The sequence below is a fragment of the Nicotiana tomentosiformis genome, chromosome 3 (assembly GCF_000390325.3).
Source record: "Nicotiana tomentosiformis chromosome 3, ASM39032v3, whole genome shotgun sequence".
Lineage (NCBI taxonomy): Eukaryota > Viridiplantae > Streptophyta > Magnoliopsida > Solanales > Solanaceae > Nicotiana > Nicotiana tomentosiformis.
Genome location: NC_090814.1, coordinates 148,863,471 through 148,883,054, shown reverse-complemented (window position 1 = coordinate 148,883,054; position 19,584 = coordinate 148,863,471). Strand labels below are relative to the sequence as shown.

General features: G+C 44.8%; 1 long non-coding RNA gene and 1 other non-coding gene across 2 annotated transcripts in view; one reads left to right on the top strand and one right to left on the bottom strand.

Moving 5' to 3' along the window:
- Positions 1-19,584, bottom strand: part of LOC138907263 (uncharacterized) — a 59,167-nt gene that overhangs the window by 34,887 nt on the left and 4,696 nt on the right. The gene's annotated exons all lie outside the window — the stretch shown is intronic.
- TRNAK-UUU (transfer RNA lysine (anticodon UUU)) lies at positions 4,789-4,862 on the top strand. Its single transcript has one exon. It is a non-coding gene; the product is annotated as a tRNA-Lys (tRNA).

The following is a 19,584-nucleotide window of genomic DNA, read 5'->3' as shown; positions in this document are numbered from 1 at the left end:
CTCTATACCAAGTCATGAGCGATAGCGAAGCCAAGCCGCCGTCTATAGGCGAAGGGACAAAAGCCCGACGAAGGCCTATGCTACAGTAAGAAAAAAAGTACGTTGAGGTTACGAAGTCACTTAGCCGTATACTATACAAAGGGAAAGGCGTCAGTACGGAGTCACGTCAGCTGTGGATATAGACTAGGTTATAAGGAACGGAGTCAACAACTATGGACCGAGACTACACTAAGGAACAAGGAAGCTTGACTGAGAAAAGAAGTCAAGGAACGAAGCTGCTTCTCTAATAGCCCCGTTGAATAGGAGGGCGAAGGCTTTTTGAAAAAGTCTTTTTTGTCTTGTAAATGCATTTTTTTCTATTTAGAGAGAGGGGGCTTCAAGTTCTTAGGAAGAGCCGTACGAGACAGCTCACGTACGGTTCGGGAGCCGAGCCCCTGCGCAGGGGCTTAGGTCAACACTTATATAATAGCCAGTCATCAATTGGAAGCGGGCAAGATGGTGATGAATTGCGATTGGTCTAAACCTTCGACTAGCGACTTATTGCGACCTGCCCAGAATGCCCATACAGACTAAGACCTTATTCACACAGCGAAGAAAGGCCGAGTGGAAGGGGGCAGTCAGCTGGCTGCTTCTTTGCCATGCGCTTTGCTTTCGCTTTATTTTATAGAAGAAAGAGACCAAATGAGAGTGAAAGGCAAGGGCAAGCGATAGAAAGGAGAGTCCCTCGCGCGAACTACTACTACTAGAAAATGGTGAGACCATTAGTGAAAGAAGGACCAAGGAGGATCCTATCCTAAAGGAGAAGGAGGAGTAGGAGGAGTCAGTTTTCTTTGAAGATCGAGGAACGTAGTGTCGGACAATTATGCCATTCGGAAGAAGTCTTCTACAGAAGAAAAGCCTGTTACGAGTAAGTGGAGAGGAAAGATCTCCAGGGATTCTTATCTCATTCCATTCCAGTGGCTCAACCAGTAACCAATGGCGAAAACTCAAAAATCCATGGTTTCCCGGTAGAACCCTATTTCGCCCAAGTTGTTTCGGAACCGGAAAAAAGAAGCGGTTTTTCGCACAGCTTGCTCATAGTGCAGGTCCCACTTGTATATCGTATTTGGCCGAAGAAGCATCGGACAGGTTGGAGTTCTTACCTTCTTGGGACTCCATGGACCAAGATCTGCTTTTATTATATGGTCAATACCGATCTACTTTAGTAGATCATATGGATGTAGAAAAAGCTTATAATTTGGATGAAATCTAAACATCTCTTTTCCATTTCTATTTACCCAGTTCATATCTTTGTTTCGTGTGTTCCTGGGAGGAATTCGATCTCGGAATACCACCTAAATAACTACGGCTAGAGAGTCAAATAGGTCGGGAAGAAAGAGTCTGAGGTCGGGTCGGACGACATACATCTTGGTTGGTTCCACCACCACTAGAGATTGGACATATATACAATCTTTATTCTAAAAAAGGGATTCTTATATATATATTTTTAAAATAGCTGCAAGACCAAAACGGGGTGCAAAAAACCGAAAGCCCTTCTTTTATTTAAGTTCCTCCCAGATACATGGCTTACATACCCGGCTCAACATTCTTGGAAAACAATCGAATCGAGGGTTCGGAGGAGAATTGGCCATTCAATCTTGTGAACTAATCGAGACCGAAATTGGAAAAAGAGATACGAACGGAGAGGAATAACCAATCGATGAAAGAACATGAAACCATTCTGTTTCAATAGAGGTACGAGAAACGGTTGGGGGCAATGAAGTAGGTGAAGTGGTTGGATTTTGCGAGCTGTTCCAACCACTGCTGGATGTGATTCCAAGAGCCGAACGAGAATGAATACCACACAGAAGAGTCAAGACCAGGCTCCCTAATGGAATGTTTAACCGATCCATTCCGGATCGACCGAATTGGTACGGAAGTTGTAACATGGGAAAACCACGGAAAACACGACTTATTTGAATAACCCGGTGACCTACCAATTGTAGAAGTAGGATTTTTGGCAAGCAATAAGCACTTAAATAATACAATTCAAGTGTACCATCTTCTTTCTCATTTCGAGGAAAAGGTGCGGAAGGAAAAGGAAACAACGGAGGGATCCGAATCGGACCTAAATGGGAATGACATGAAAAGTCTTTTTCAAAACCTAGCATTAAGGGCGTTACGACGATATACGAGAGGAATAGAGAAAAACTCGTGATTGGTGTGGAGGGGAAGATCTGTTTATGATATAGTTCAAGAAAGAGTCGTCTCATTTCCTTACTTCTTTCTAATTCATTCACTTCAAGACTGGTTCTGAACGCCGCGTAACATCATCTTCAACCAATCTCCACCGTACTCTCGGTGCGACCACTAAAGAATTGCCTATACACTAAACAGCTGCTTATATACGTTTACTAAAAGACTGACTTTCATTCATTATCATTAGTCCAGCGTGAAACTAAGAAAGAGAGATGTGCCTAAGGCGGCATGTAAGCAAACTATGCATGCTAAGAGAAGAGGAGAGATGTTTGCAATTACTACCACAAGAAAGCCGCCCCCTATCTTCTAAAGGGGCCCGTCACTTCGTTCGTACCTTCTTGGCTTAGGCTTCCAACTGAACAACATGGCCTTGCCGCCCCGCCACTAGTAGAAGCTAAGCGCTTGAAAAGCGCACTAAGAAAGGTTGCTTCTGTCGCCCTTTCTGTGCAACAGTCCACCAGTAGCGGAAGAGAGGGTTACCGTACATACAAGAGTGTTCCAGTTCTTACGGAAGCTCTTTTTTACCAGTCAATCAAGTAGTACAAGAACTGTATCTTATCTTATAGCCCGGCGCGGCGGGTCGCCTTTTAAATTAAGTAGATAGAAGAAAGTCTTAAATAGATAAGGAGTAGGTGAGTGAGTGAGTCCTCACTGACCTGAGCGATTTCGATCACCTAGCAGGCCTTTTATTTGGTAGGTAACATCGCCAAAGCGTATCATCAGATTTGACTACGAAGGAAGGAACTCGAAGTGAAAGGGCACCGTCTTGTGCAAGGCAACGATAGTTGGCCCTCTATCATCTTCTATCTGGTAGACTTGGTAAAAGGGCCCCGACTTATTTCCAGAATAAGAGTTCGACCGCGGCTTCCCCCTTTTTTTGGGGGGGATCAAGTTCCTTGCCAACTGCCACCTATCGACCCCGACCTCTTTTCATTTGTTTTGGATATTACCAAACCTAGCCTAGCCTTCGTAAATCACACTAAAGCGGACACCCAACTATGGAAAAGCCTCCTTAAGGGTGGGTTAGGTTAGTCAATCCGGCCCGAGACGCGTTCGTTGACAAAACCGTCGTAGGAATTCCTACTTTTCAATAGAGTGGAGGCAAACTGATCAACGAGAAAGAGGCCTTACTCACTACAAATGAATACACCACAAGATCGAACTGCACTCATGCCTCTCCCGCATCAAGTTGACCGCCCCCCCATGTAGTGATTCTATCAATCATGTACGTAGGTAGGACCCTCCATTCTGATTGGTATATCATGAAAAAAGAAAGCCATTTGCACCAGGCGCACTGCGCTTTCCCTTGCCCAGATGTTTGCCTTTCTAAGTCAAGTAATGGTGACCCACCGAAGACTGGAGCTTCGTAACATGTTGACGAAGGCCCCCGAACTGAGGGTTCGGTCAGTAGAAGGGACGACTTTGTCTCCCCGGAAGAAGAATAGCCCCGCTCTCTAGCCGACTGATCCCGTTGATCATATAACTGGGAGGGAACGTGTCACATTAGAGGTGAACGATCAGAGGTGTCCTCTAATCACCACGACGAGGCTGGTCCCTCTTTTAGTAGACTCAGCTATGAATATTCATGAAGAAATGAATGCCGGGCTCTTTCTTTCACTGCTAACCCCAAGAAGTTTCAACATGCTGAAACTTTCCGTTTCGTCGAGCCCCGAGCTTGTGGTCCTCCTTTGAGTGTGGGTTCAATTGAATGAATCTGTCAAGTCAAGGAAAACGTACGTAGCAGCAAGGATGGTGCATCGCCTATTTATCGTTCCCACCCGGGAGCCAAAACGAACACGCCTGCTACCTACTGTACTGGACCTTCGACCAGGCATTCTACCTTTGTCGAATCGGAACCAACACCACTGCATTGCGCTCGAATAGTTGAGCGGCCACCGGCCAGCAACTTCCGTGCACAGATATAGATTCATTCTTCGTACCTGGTCCAGCCTCACAACCCTTTGCGGGTTGGTAAGAAGTCAGTCTTGTTTGGTAAGACGGAATTGGACAAAGAAAAGAGAGTGCTCGACTGGAACAACGGCCAACAACGTAATTACATAGATAACTTCTCCTCCCCTGATCCTTAAGGCTTTAAGGCGAACCGTATCGCGGCTGGAAAGAAAGACGACCTCACCTTCTCTGGTGTCAGTGAGAGCTATTTGAGTATCCCCCGTTGACCTTCTTTTGCAGATAGAATCTTCAATGAGTGGAAACAAGCAACCTTACTAAGAAAGGTGCTTGTTGAGTAAGGCCGGCTTTCGAGCCCAAGCCCCTTTACTAGGTTGGGCGCTTGAGCGCAACTTTCTCATATCGATCAAGGCTTTCCTTGAGTTTGAAATAAGGGGCAAGAAGCAAGGGCATAGCAGCTGCGCGAAGTTGCGCCTTAGCGCATCCGTTTTCTTGCAGGAGTGCTAACGCGCGACCTTACGTTTTCTTCCGCTTGCTCTGCAGCACGAGCCTCATACAGAGCCGCGCTCCTTTAATATGATGAGAAGAAGGGGGGCCGGCCTCTTTTCCGTACCAATCCTTATTTAATACTACATCTTTTTTGGAATGTATAGCTCAGTTGGTAGAGCATTAGGCTTTTAACCTAATGGTCGCAGGTTCAAGTCCTGCTATACCCAAACCTACCTTACACTCTACTATGAATAAGGATGCATAGTAGCCTTCAAAGATGACTCTTTGGCCTTTAGACTCGCTTCGGCGACTTTGCCCTTTAACTGACAAGGGGGTGAGCCGCTCCAAGCGGAAAGCGATAGTGAATCCCAAACTTGTCAAAGATGACTCTTTGGCCTTTAGACTCGCTTCGGCGACTTCGCCCTTTAAGTGACAAGGGGGTGAGCCGCTCCTATATCTAACCACCGCTCACCCCGATCACATATTGGCACGTTCATGATGCATCATAATCAAAAGGCCGTAAAGTAAAGAAGACCTATGCATCAGTGTACTGTCATGATCACATATTAGCTCGATTTTATTGACGGCTTGAAGGCGAAGCCGCCTATTTCTTAGGGCAAATGGCGCTCCATCCTCCTAACTCCTTCCACTTCTCCCAGGGACAGGAACTACGGCTTGACCTTCGGGGAAGAAGTCCATGGGACCCCTCCTTCGAGGGCGCCTAGATAGTGAAAGGTTATCCCTTTGCAATGCTGGAAGCTAAGCAAAGTCACGAAGCTGGATGACTACGCTCGAGTAGAGCTCAGACCCGGAGGTGGTGGCTGAACTCGCCGCAGAGTTCAGGAGCGAGCAAGACTATCTTGGTGAATGCAATAAGAACCGGCTGCTCGCCGCAGCAGAGTGCTTTGCCCATGCTGCTATCCGCCGCCAAAGCGCTCAAGGGATTCGTGCTTGAATGTCGAGATCAGGGGACTCTATCCAATCCATGCGGCAAATCTGTTTGTGGTGGAAAAAACTCAACAATAAAAAGAAATAAATAGAATATAGAAAATCATTGAATTTGTTTGCTCTGATACAAGAGATCGGCCCCGAAGCAAGATATGGTGGGTGCCAGCAACTTTCACTTGTTAGGAGTAGGGGCTGAAAAGAGCTCTTTGTATAGGTTGGGTTTTCTGGGCTTTGATGCTTACCTTCTTATTATTAAAAGGGGAAGGTTTAATAAAGGAGCTTTTCAGCCCTTTTGCTGGATTGTTGGTCCGCAGCCCCGCCCTATAGAATGAATAAGGAGAGGCTTATCGATGACCGAACCACTCTTATACTACTCCTTACCTCACCCCCCTTGTCACTTAAAGGAAAAGCCAGAGAAGGGGGCCTGCTGGAAACCCTCGCCTTCGGCTCCATACTGAAAAGGCCGGCCATGAAGGGACATCACGACTATCCTTTCTGGGAATACCGGGCTTTATATGATCCTGATCAGTGATCAGTATATTTTAATATTCTGGATCCTTATGTGCTTTTTTTTGTTATACTAGCGGCGGCAGATCTATTAGTAAACAGGAGCCGCTATCGCTCACCCGGCTGGATGTCAATCTGACGGATGGATAGGCGTAGCAGAAAAGAAAGGGTCAATTACAAGAGGAAGGCGGAGGAAAAAAGACAAGAGAGCAAGACCCAGGAGGCTCGCAGCTACCACGGCCGTAAGCACTCCGCTCGTTCGTAAGCCCCTTTAGAGATAGGGGCGAGCCAGGAGCTTACTTCGAGTATTTATGACTCTGGTGGCAACACGTGACAGGCGAATGACATGATTCTCGAGGAGTTACACGACGGCCATGTGATGATGCATCAAATAGATGCAAGGGTGGATGACTCAGTAGGTCCTTGTATGGACTGATTGTGTTCCCCACAGGGAGAGCTTTAGAGGAAATAGGAGTGGACATCTATATGGGCTTCATGTGATTCGAAGCCAACCACTATGTATTGCAAGAAAGTCCTATGTGTACCTATGTATACCTAATGAAAGCCAACAAGAGCCTCTTAACACTTACCTGCCTAAACCAAGCAAGATTCAAGAATCAATCCATTACCAGCAAGATACGATACGGCTTAGCCAAAAAAGGTGAGCGCCTAGCGCGAGCCTTATTGAAAACGGCCTAGCTAACGAGCAATCTTTCTAAAGCAAGAAGCAAGGGCGCAGCAGCTGCACGAAGTTGCTTCTTAGGGCATATCCGTTTTCTTGCTCGTTAGCGCTTGACTAATAAGATAGAAGGAGCCTTTCTTGCTTGTTTAGTAAAGTCAAGCTTTGGCGGTAGGGTTGGGGTGGCTTGCTGGGGCACGAGTACCCTTACTAGTTTTGGGGCTTTGATTGGCAAAAGAAGTTTTCGCCTTCTAGCCAGCAGTTGCCGGATTAGCCTTCGGACTTTCCTTACCCGCCTTTATTGAGAAAGAAGAGATCTAAAGGTTGGACATCCATCGCTGCCGTGATGACGCGGTTGAATGTTCATTCGATCCAACACCCGGCCGATCAAACCTATCCTTGGGTTCGATCCAGCAAGTGATTCCCTCCCCGAAAGAGGGATAGTCGTTAGGTCATGAATGGAATGCGAGGAAGAGAGATAAGCAGTTGGCGGGGACCATCCGTTATCGGTCCATATTGGGTAGATCTACCCCTCTCATCCTCTGATCCTTTATCTACCGTTCAATCTATTGATTTAATTTCTTCTCGACTGGCCTATTACGCACTCGGGCCAATCTACTACACGCTAATAATGGTCTTTTGGATTTCATATCCTACAAAAATAGCAAGTGGTTGGCCGTTCGATCGAGTCCATCCCTTGAAGTCGTACCCTCCCAGTATGCGTGAGTCTTCCGCCGATTGACAGAAATGTCGGCCGGAATTCAAGAACGGTCCATCCCACCATAATGGATCTCTCCTACCGCTACCTACTAGTGGATCGATTTAGGGAAGGAAAGAAATGCCGATGTTGCAATTCTTCCCATCCCGATAAAGTGAGTCACCCATGATTCAATAGTTCCATTTTCCGCTGATGCAGGCCGATTGGGATCCTAGAAGTCAAACCACTGTGTTCGTTCCTTACCCTCCTTCCAATCAAATCTATTCTAAGGTGTCCGGAGGCAGGGGAAAGAAAGGAGGGATTGATCGACCAACTTGAACAGATCCATAACCTGCTTCCATCTGTCCTGAATGAGGGAATTTAGGCGGGTATAGTCGAACTGAACTGCTTGATTCTAAGGTGGGTGATAAGCAGCTGTATCCGTATCAAGCCTACCATCTTTTCTCACGAAAGACTTTCCATCCCGTCTCTGAAAGTTTTGCAATATAAGTGGCCCTGCTTCAAAGCCCCAGAAAACCCCCCTTACTCTCTCTCTATAAAAAAAAAAAGCCCTTTCCCCTTTCTTTAATAATATAAGGTAAGCTTTGAAAAGTAACACGCTCCCGACAGGCAATTAATCCATAATATCATCCATCGTTGGCATTATTGGAAATAAATCACCCAACTCTTATTCAAAGCCCATCTACACACTCCAGCTGCTTCCTTTTGAGCTAGTCAAGAAGGCGTTGAACACAGACTGAGACTCTCCCGCCCCTTTGACAGCAATTCCTGCATTTGACATCGGATCTCCTCATTTGAAAATGGGGATAAGCGAGAAGCCACTTTGCAGGGTAGACTCGCTCCTACTTGCAACTAAATCTGCTTCTATATCCTCCTCTTATCTTAGGGGGTAATCAAGCCGGTACTTGTGGATTCAGGGGCGGCATCAAGTCGGAAGAGTGTCGCAGAAAGATAAAGATTTGCACTTCCCTTTTACAACATAGGAGGGAGGGGGCCTCGTTCCTAAAAAGCCTTTTCGATTGCCTCCGCCCTTATCTCTTAAAGCTACGGCATCCCACCGATCCCCGAATCGGCTCTGCTAGTTGGCTTTGTTGCTATCAAGGCATAGCATTCTATGGACTCTTTACCACGTCCAGAAATGGTATGCCAACAAACACCCTTTCTCCTTAGCCAACCAAAGTCTTCTGATGGCAATAACCGTGTTTCCCGTTAAAAGTAAAGCGGTGTTCTCTCTACGCAGGTAGAACCCTACTCGTATTACCAAGGTCTTCCGAGTAGGATATGTAATACGTCCATAAGGACGACGTCACACCAGACGTCCTGCTTTAACTTCCCTAGCCCCAACTGATCTACCATCTCTGTGGACGCTATCTTATCCAAACTCCCAGCATCAATGATTATCTTTGTACTGGCCAATTCCGACATAGATTTTGAATACAGCCTTCCGTCTTCTCCTCCTTTCTGCTGACGTTGCCACATAATCTAACGACAGCGAAACTGTCTCCTCTCCTAAGCTTGAGAACCCCCACTATATTTCCGACTTGAACTTACCTTTAGAGCTTCCCGGGCTCTAGGCTCGACAACGTTCACTCTTCCATCTTCAGCTGGTCTATTCTGCACTCCCCTAGCAGCATTCATCCGTCTGAACATTGGAACAATAACGAGAAAAATGCCCCACTCCTCCACTTTCATAACTGTTACCAGATCCCCTCTGCTGAGCCTTTTCTTATCTCCTCTGCAACAAGCTCTGCTGGCCTCGCGCTCCAAACTGATGGCGTCTCGACGTTCTCCTGGCGCTCTCCCCCTTTAAGAAGTATGTAAAAAGGCTCACATTTTTTGGCTTCCTATAAACCCCTCTTAGGTTGTGGCAACTTTCTACTCCTCCTGAGCTGTCTTGCCGTATCTAAAATGACTTCGAGCATCCAGCTTCACCACTGCTGCCTGCTCTCTCCTTCTTCGGCACTTCCCAGTCCAAAACAGACCTGGTCTTCTCTTGATCCATCTGAATCACACCCTTGCTGATCCAATGGCAAAGAAATAGCACTTTCGTCTGAGTACTCTTTCACGTACAGCCTCTTTTCCTGATACACCCGGAACACTGTACTCAGGGTTCCAAATCTCCAGTGAGTGACTATAAATGATTATGTCATTGAGGTTTTCCACTACAAACTGGTCAAGGTAAGGGTTTGAGTTATCCATTTAAGTGCGGAACAAGACCTGAATTGGGATGATATTCATAGATCGCTTACTCTTTGTGTACGTTATGGAGTCTCCACTCCATGTTGAAAGCTCTTTCAAATAGCATGAGTGTTGAAAGTCTTCAATTCGACTAGAGCGTTAGATTCTTTTTTTATTTTTACTTCTTTCAAAGGGCAATGAATGGGAGGAAAGGGGTTCACTGGAGTTTGTCTCTTGAAAATGGTTTTATTTATTTATTCTCTTGAAGGTCTTTTTCTCTATTTTATTTCATGGTATCAAAGCCAACAAGAGAATTAGGGTGCTAAAAAAGAAGCCAAAACCTGCTTGTTTAAAGAATCAAACTGTTCCTGTCTGCTTTTTCTTTTTTTATTTTATGATCGAGGAAACCCTTTTTGTTATATGCCCTATACCCACCCAATTTCTTATGTACACAAGAAGGATCATAATTCTTTATGTTTGGATACCAAGCTATCTTATCAATATATTTACAAAAAAGCCTTCGATGTAGTGATGAAATTGTGATACATAATCAATCCTATTTGTTTTGTTCATTACTAAAATGAATCGAATCCTATCAAATATTTATATTTATCCTTTGAATTACTCATATATATCCTATGAATTTCATTTCGCACCGGAAACTATTCTAGGAGAAGTTCGAATCCGTTCCGTTCGGATATTGATTGGTCTTGGTTTGACATGGTTTACGCGTTACTGGTTCCCGGAAGAGTTAATATCTCCATTAGCTAAACCCTTTCTTACCCTGCCTTTGGATTCGTATTTTGTTCGTACACAATCAACGGAGGCCTTCCCGACATATGTTGCAACGTCTCCAATAGCATGCTCTTACTTCGTCTTTCCCTTAATAAGTCATCAAATTTGGTGCTTTTTGATCCCCAGTTGCTATGGGGAACAAAGGACGAAATACAATCGATTCCTCCATTTAAGTGGTTCTCGCTTCTCCTTGTTCCTGTTCCTAACTCCTCCCCGGGTAGTTCCCAATGTTTGGCACTTTCCATACTTCATGGGTGCAACATCAACAAATTCGCTCATGATCAAGTTACAACCTAAGATCTATGACCATATTATGTTAACTGTTCGTATTTCGTTCATTCCATCGGTATGCTCCCAGGTACCTGTAATTGTGATCCGTTTGCCAGAACCAAGGGGTCTTTCTGTAGAAACCTCCACGAACAATCGTCGTTTTTTGATGGTTTTTCCGCTTCTCACAGCTGCTCTTTCCACACCTCCGGATATCTGGTGCCAAATTGTCGCCCCTTTCCTTATTTCTTTGATAATAGAGTTGGCTATCTTTGTGGCATCGATTGTACAAGTTCGTGAAGAGGGCTGGACGAGTGGAATGAGGGAAAGCAGCTCGATCGACAAAAAAGAAGAGTAGCCTCCCTAGAACCTGGCAAAGTCATTATCAATGAATTCCCGAGCAATTCTCAACCAACATATGCGATTCATTCCCGTAAAGATTGTAACACACAAGAAGACTCCTTACTGCTCCATGGGGAGCGGGATAAGTGATACATCTGGCGAGCGCCGGTGAAGAACGCAAGCAAAGCTGGAGCTCGGGTATTGATACATTCTATCAAGAGAAAGGAGGCAGACTGGTAAGAAGGCCGACCACATAGGGGGGCGAACCAAAAAACTCAACTTTTTGGAGCGGACCAATCTTCCGTGCCGCCCCCCCCTCCCCCTACTCTCTCTCTATAAAAAAGCCTGCGGGAAGCGCGAAGAGCTAAGCCACTAATGTCGTGGCGAAGGTTAGACCTCATAAAGTCAGCGAAGCTAAGGTTTCGTATGTGTTATATCCTTTCGATCGAGCGAGAACTTATAAGGAAGGCCTTCATTGCCCTTTGAAAAAAGTAAAAAAAAAAAGAGCGCTAGGGAAGAGAGAAAGTAGCAGAAGTGCTTCTAGATCTCATGGAATAAGGCAGAATTTCTAACAAAACTTTCCACCTCTTGCTTTCATAGAAAAAAGAATTTAGGAGATGAAATCCTGATTACATTACTGCAGGCCAAAATTTTATTTGAAAGAGCAAGCCAGAGAAAAGAAGTGTTTAGATAATACCTTTTATACAAATCCCATCTACTGAAAAAGGGAGCCCCCTTGATCACCTGAAGAGAGTTTTAGGCAGAATTGGCATAATTATTACCGTGAGGATTGAGCTGCCAAAAGAGATTATCCTCCTTTGGGCTGGAAGAGAAGATTTATACAGTCCATAGAAAAATAAAAAGAATAAAGTATTCTGAAGCCAAATGCTCTTGGATGGGTAGTTGAATAGGGGGATAAATCCTTTTTTCTCCTTTATATTGAATGTAGTCAATCACTTTGAGGTCATGAGAACAAAGAGTCATAGCGATGTGAGAAGTTTTGCTTTCGCTATCGACTGACCGTCCTGTTAGCAGTGCTATACTAGATTGGCACCCTAACTGGTACCTATACAGCTACTCCTTGTCAGTTGCTATATTTTTTCACCTTGAGGCTGAGAGGTTAACTCCTTCCACTCTCAACCGCCTTTGCTTATCTTACTAGTAGCTCTATCTATTGGTACCAGCCAGGGAACTCCCTCTTTGCGAGCTACTTACTTTATCTGAACCCTCTACCGACAGATGCGCGAATTGCACTGGTCATTGTGCGGAATGCCCTCTAAGCCAGTCAATGGAGGGACCGGGGCGCTAGGTATTTTCTTTATTCTGGTCGTAGGTGTGATCAATGCCATTGAGCTTTGGTACTCTAAAATAGTAGTCAGAATTCGCTTCTGAGTGAGCTTCCTTCCTTATGCTTTGGTCTGACCTTCACGAACAGCTTTCTTTCAGCTACCAACTTCAAAGCTTGATCTCATCTCTCTTATTTTGAAAGTTTAGTACTATTATTGTTGGCATGGAAGGAGTTCATCTTGAATTGCCAGTACAGTGATTGGAGGTCTTCCTCACCTGTTCTAGTGACATAGGCCCATCCGGTCGAGAGAAGATACTTGAGATTAGCCACTAGGTGAAGTACCAAGGAGAGGATCGGCTTCAGCCATAACCAATACGGAGGGATTGACATAGTAAAGGAGGCTAAACAAAGCTATCAAAGGGATGTGCCCAGGCTCGGAATATCCTTCTTTCGTACCCAAGAGTAGCCCTATTTCTAATAGGAGCAATTCAAGCATTAATTAGTACTACCTCAGATCTAAAAGGAAAGGAAGGAGAATAAGGGAAGGTGCCAAGTAGCTGATTGCACATTACTAAGGCAAGGAATAAGATGTCTGAGAAGGGATGCCGAAAAAAGGCTTCAATTGTTTCTGGTGCAAAGTCAGTAGTACTAGGGCCTTCGAGTTGGAATTTCCAACAATAAACAAGTGTAGCGAAGTCACCTCCATTCTCGATTTCTATTGCGACAGAGGGAGGTATCATAATAGAGTCAAAATCACGATTAGAGTCAGTCCGGATAAAAGGAAGAATCCAATCTCCTTCTTCCTAATCTTATTGGCCTTACAGCGGGCCTAAGAGAAGGGAAGTCTCAACTCCCCAATCCCCCAGGGTGAGGGGTGAACCTTCTGTCTGATTCAATCTCATCTATTGCTGCTTTCGAATCGGCTGAAAGAGTATTTTGATGTCACTTAGGAGAAGTATAGGGAAGTGTGCCTGAGTCATCCATAATAAGTAGTTGTGACTCGGTCTAGCTAGGACAGAGCCATCCTAAAGAGACTTTCTTCTGTTCTAGGTTTCCACAAAGTGGTATCAGGGTATGAGAACGCCTTTCTCCTATATATAATCAAGTCTTTGGTTTAGATCAATCAATCCTCAATCCGGGCTCAATGACCGGAATGAATGGCTTTCTCCTGTCTCCTCATGGATCCAACTATTAGGTTCGTGGGTTTGTGGTCCGTGCCTAAAGCAACTCTTTTCCATTCGTGAATGTTTAAGAAGTCATCTCCTGATTCGTTGATCTATTGAGCTAAGGCAGCTCTGCATATAGTGTTTTAGACTCATACTTCATCACCGCCTGGTCCTTTCGAACCTTAATCTTAAGAAATTCCTGAACGAGAAAGCGGTATGTATGGTTGGCGTATGCCTGGAAACTAGTCCAGAATGATATCATCAACTGCACGATAGACCATGAGTAAGCACTTTTGACAGCAAGAGAAGAGTCCTCCTCCTCACAAGGACCGACTCCTTTAGGTGCGAGGTGCGATCAACCGTGAAAAGTCAGTAATAAAGAATCCGCTCTCCGGTAAGCGAAGGAAAGCAGGTCAAAGCCTGCCAAGGCGTCAAGGCAGTTCGACAAAGGCAGAAAGAGTCTCCGTCCTGAACACAGAAGGAAGGCGGGTTTGTCAATGCTTGAACTGATTGATCTAAGTGAGCTATGAGGTTAGTCTTCTAGGATCAACTTGCTTCAAAGTGCCCATTAATGATTTGTTAATTTCAGGAATGATCCTATCAGTGATTATGTACTAGGCTTATCTAATGAATTGAGTCTTCCAAGAAAGGTTTCTAATGAATCTGCTAATTGAGGTTCTAGATTCGTTCAAAAGGCAGAAAGGAATAGGCTAAGGGCCGTACCTTAATGATCCCTAACCATATTGATGTTCCTGAGTTCTAGTCTTTCTGGTAGCCAATGATCTAAGGGAGCTAGTAGTGCAAAGATACTCAAAAGTGGTACGCGCGCATAAAAAAGGGGTTGGACGGTGTCTTTCTCTGTTTTGTTCCTTCCTCGGCAAGCTTGGGAGTTTCCTAATGTAAGCTCCCTGGGTACGATTTCGGAGTTTATGTAAATGCCCTATCTTCAAAGGAAGCTGCTGACTTAAGGTATCCCCTGATCCGAGGGTGAGCTAGAATTTAGTATGGTGAAGAGGAAAGGAAGAAGTCATTGTAAAGGAAGACGACATTTACCATTTCCGCTGCCTGCCTAAAGGTTTATTGGTAGCTCTTAGGTTCTCTATCAGTAGAGTGATTGCCAAAACCTAGGTATGTTTTCGGAGAATAATAAGAAGAGACGGTTGTAGCTTTTAGAGACTATCCTCTGTAGCTGTAGCTACGTGGAAGCCAGCTGCTTAAAGACAGGCCCCCTAACCATTCCGCTATTCCTGCCCTAAAGCAAGGGAATCCGCTCTGACCCACCACCCTGGTAGGAATTGCCAGATTTACAGTTTCTGAATCCTTGTAATACAAGTTCTTTCCTCTAACGATGGCTACGAACTACGCGAACTGAACTGTCAAGGCTTTCAAACCAAGACTGAGAAAGCTCAATCAATAAAGAGTATTTTAGTGGAATGGCTTAACTTACTCCCCATACGAGACCGGAAAGGAAGCTAGCGAACCTAGGGTCAACACCAAGGTAGGGGCAAAAGGGAAAAGAACGATGTTTGATGTGAACGGAAGCAAGCATTTCGCTAAGAAAGCAAAACAGGAAGCGGCGATAGCAAACATTACCCTCACTCAGAACAATACGCTCTTGGGAGACATGAAGCACAATCAACCTCTCTACCTTAAGACTTCTAACATGGTCGATTCTAGATAGAGCATGGTAACCCCCAGCCCCCTACTCTACAAAACAAAGAGTGGAAAATCTCTTCATAGGGTACTGTAGCTGTACAGCCATAGTACCATAGGGATGGTGAGAGTTCATAAGAGCCCAAATTTAGATAGGTGAAAGATCCTTACTCAAATTACGAACCCTGAACCTCTTTGCGAATTCACAGCTGAACCTTGATGGGAAATCATAGATTTCTGATAGGAAAGAAAAAGCCCAATTACCCAAAATTCTTTCATATACACGAGCGTCCTCCTACATTGTCCCCTAGTACAGCATACTTAAGAAAGCGGTTTCCAGGGTCAACCTATTTAACTGCATGCCAGACCACTAAGTGATGAGACCGTGAAAACAAAGGCAACGAGGAGCGTTAGCCGGAGCTGGACAATGGGTGGGTGTCCAACAAACATTCCTTAGCTAAGAAGGATTCATTCACCGCAGCTTCTCTTACTAGCAGATGAAACTAGCAACATCACATCATATAGAATACCGATTAACAGGCATTCAAGTCTATCTTATAGTTTATGTTGATGATCTCATTGTTTCCGCGAGCACATCCTTCATTTCCAAGCTTTATTTCTATCGTAATTTTTCCATCTGGGCGCCTCGCCTATTCATTCTTTTTTGGGGTATATAAAGCCACGGAGCGATTCAGGCATCTATCTTATTGTATTGACGCAATTGGAAGATCAGGATTTCTCCCTGCCACTCAAGCGGGATCAGATCGGGCTTTAGCGAGAATAGCTGTAATTGAATCGGGAACGGAAAGACTTCACTTCAACTCAATAAGTGACGTCTACTTCGTAAGTGCTAAGGCAAAATATATCACCGAAAGGAAAGGTGATAGGGGAGCCTAGCCATTTCACTCTACCCGAGTAATAAAGTGGAAACCCCCCTCACGATCGATTAAAAGGAAAGTCGCCCAGAGATATTTGTTCAAATCCAATTCGTGAAGACAGAGTAAATTCAACAAATCTAAGGAAGCAAGTCCTAGGCCTCACTATCTATCAATCAAGAAGGTAAAGGAGAGAAGGTTTGATTGAAAGTAGTACGTCTGCAGGGATCTGTCGTTAACGATTTGACCGGGACACATCCAATTGAAAGTCTAATCCCAACCTCTTTGGAAGGAGCTCCAAAAAAGACTTGACTTCAGAGCGGGGAATCTTCCTACAAGTGAGCACCAAGTCAAATGTATTCAAAAAGGGCTATACCTCTGCCTAGACAAAGAGGACTTTAAGACAGCCTCGTAGGAGACATTGGATGTAACCAGCCTTCAAAGGCGGAGGAGTAAAAAGCAACTTTCGATTCAAATTAGAGAAATGCTGAGCTTTATCCGCTTCAATTCATTAAGGTATTATTATAGCCTTCTAAATAGTCAGAGTGGGAACTCAAAAGTAAGAACTCTTAACCATCATTCCTTAACTCTAAAGGGCGTGAATGTGTAGATCAAGGAAGAAGGGTGGGATAGCGCCCGATTGATTGAGCGTCTTACAGCCCATCACGTAAGCTAGCAAAGCCAGTGCAGAAGCATCCCCCGGATCCACACAGGGTACTTCAAAGGAGGTTATCTTTAACCTACTGCTCAACAATTCCAAATCAAAATTGGAAATCTTTATTGGACCGTGATATCCAGCTAAAACTTAACAGGGTTGAAGCATCTTCTTGGAATCACTAAGGAAGTAGGAAAGGATCCAGGGTTGCCTGAGGCCCTGAGAGCCAGGATGCTTGCTCTTGAAGATGAAGTAAACATGGTCATGGGCCAATATCTCGGTGCTGTTGAAGGTATGAATGAACACTTTACCCTAATTGGTTGGGGGTGGGCGGGAGCTTAGTAGTTGCTTAGTCGTTCAAAAGTCAGACTGTCGTAAGCCCGACACTATTCTATTTACTCTCTCAAATGAGGGGCTGGTTTATTTTGCTATAGGGGCCATCTCCTGTCATCCCTTACCTATGGTTCAGGAAAGGGATTGACCGGAATGATTGCAACGAGACACACCAACACCACTACTTAGAGGTGGAAAGGGGGGCGGTCGGAGGATGACAGAGCAATCACGCCTTGCTCCCTCCTGACATCTATTGGGAGGGAACCTCCTTTCAGAGTGTGATTCGTCGTTTCCAATGCGGTTAATTGCTATTAGGCTTTTTAGGAAAGTTCCCCTCTGCCTATGCAGTTAGCTCGACTCCAGGTATAGCTCTTAATGGGCATGTAGCCGTAGGCGGGAACTCTTCTTTTTATCTTATTCTTTGGTCAGGCTGGTAATCCCAACCAAATAAGCAATCGCAATCGCTACAAGCAACCTATTTCATACCCTTTTCGTCGTACTTCCTCTTCTCCTTCTCTTCTTTCTCTCCCTGCCGAGCTTGTTGGAGTGCCATTGCCAAGATCTAGTGTAATTCCTTTTCCCCGGGAGCCAGTCCCACTAGTGCTAGTATCAATAGGAAGATCTTTATTGCTTAGGATATTTCTTGTTTTATCCCCTTTAGTGTAAAAGTATTTGGCATAAAGAGCCCTCAATAACTTGCTTGTCCTGTACGCAATAACTGAGGATAGAGGGAGTTTCAACTCGGCCTTCTACTAAGAGTGTTGCAAATTCCCTTTCTTATCCCTTCTAGTTTAAGCCTTTCCTTCCTATGTAACCAAGTCCTCCTATGAACCTATCCCCGCCTAAAGGATAGGAAAGATTACAACTAGAAAGTAAAGGCTGTCTTCGAGCAAGCTCTTAGCTTTCATCGTGAGTGAGAGAGGAATTGATGCAAGAGAATGCCCTGCTAGTCTTTACTTACACAGAAGAATAAGATGGATAGAATGGGATTTCAAGGCAAAATAGCCTATATAAGAGAAAGAGTTCCTCACTTGACTTCAAGCTGGGGAAGGCTAGTTCAAGAACTAGAAAGATCTCACTTCTGTTTACTCAGACGCCTCTTTCTTATCGAAGACTCTGGCAGCTGGAACTCATCGGCAGCGACTCTTACCACTGCAACCTAGGCACTCAGGCCTTGGAGCTGATCTGTCAGTCCACCGTTACCACAAACCTCTACTTTGAAGTGAAGCGACTTCGTTCATTCCCGAGTCGATAATTGCCAGAGGATGGAACCCAGTAATGGCACATCAGCTTACCGATTCCTTAATAAGCATTCATTCCTGGACTTTACTTGGAACAAGTTATCCCCATATGGAGTCCGCCCAAGGGAGAAATCCAATCCAATGGGTCACTGGGACTGGGCTTGACATCAAAGACAGAGAAAAGCGTATAAGCGCAAAAAAGGAAAATTGCCTGGGAAAACAATCCCAAGGGAAGCTTCTCGCTAGTGCTTTGCCCCACCACTGAACATTGCGTTGCTATGGTCAATAAACAGCCAACAAGTGGTTCCGAATGACCTTGAGGAGGCCCCGGCGCAGCACCTTTCTCGCTCGAAGGATCTATGAAAGTCCCACTACGAATTCCTATCCCATTAATAAAGTACAGATAAATAATATATTCCAAGTCTGACTTTTAAAGCATACGCATTGAAAAAAACCTTTGGCTTTGGACTTTCTGCTTTGATAGATCTTTCCTCTCAAAAGAGGTTTTACCTAACCCACTATGTCCTTTGTTTAATACCCATTTTCAGGAGCGGGAACCTTGAATTGAAAACCCTTTCTTCTGCCCTCGCCACTTCTTTCACTGACCCTATCCACCTCCTTTGCGAAATACCAGAAAAAGAGATAAATTAGCAGATCATAGGGCTAAGTCGAAGCATGCCTGAACCTTCTTCGTCGGAGACTGAGTTAATATACAATCCCACTTTGGAGACTTCCCTTCGAGATAGGTAGGATATGGTGCCACAAATTGTAGTCTACTCGGCATGCGTCGATTCTTTGCTGGAGAAGCCTAGATCACTAGTTTTGGACTATCGAGAAACCCCCCTCTGCCCGCATCCCTGGAACTTGCTTTGCTTTTTTTCTTTAAAGACCCCGCCTGCTTCACACCTTCTATGATAGGGGAAATACTTCCGCACGAGTACTAATTTGATTAGCATAAATGAGCCTCTTCTGAGCCCTTGAGATTTTACATATCAGCTTCAGAAGATTCAATTGGATCATTCTTGGCACAGAAGAATGAGGAAGCAAAGGTAGAGTGTGCTCTGGAACTCCAACACTTGGGTTGAACAAAAAAGGCTCAATCTTTCACTATTCAGGTGTAAGGGAAAGCAAATGCGATCTAAGCAAGATGCCCTGGAATTCCATTCTGTAGGGAAGGAGGACCTACTGAATAAGTCTCCAATCAATCGTAGGCGGGTGAGAAAATTGATTTGCCTCTTTCATTTAGTGTTCATTGTCAAATCGTACGCTTAACCCCCGCCCCCAACTACGGGGGAAGTCACACT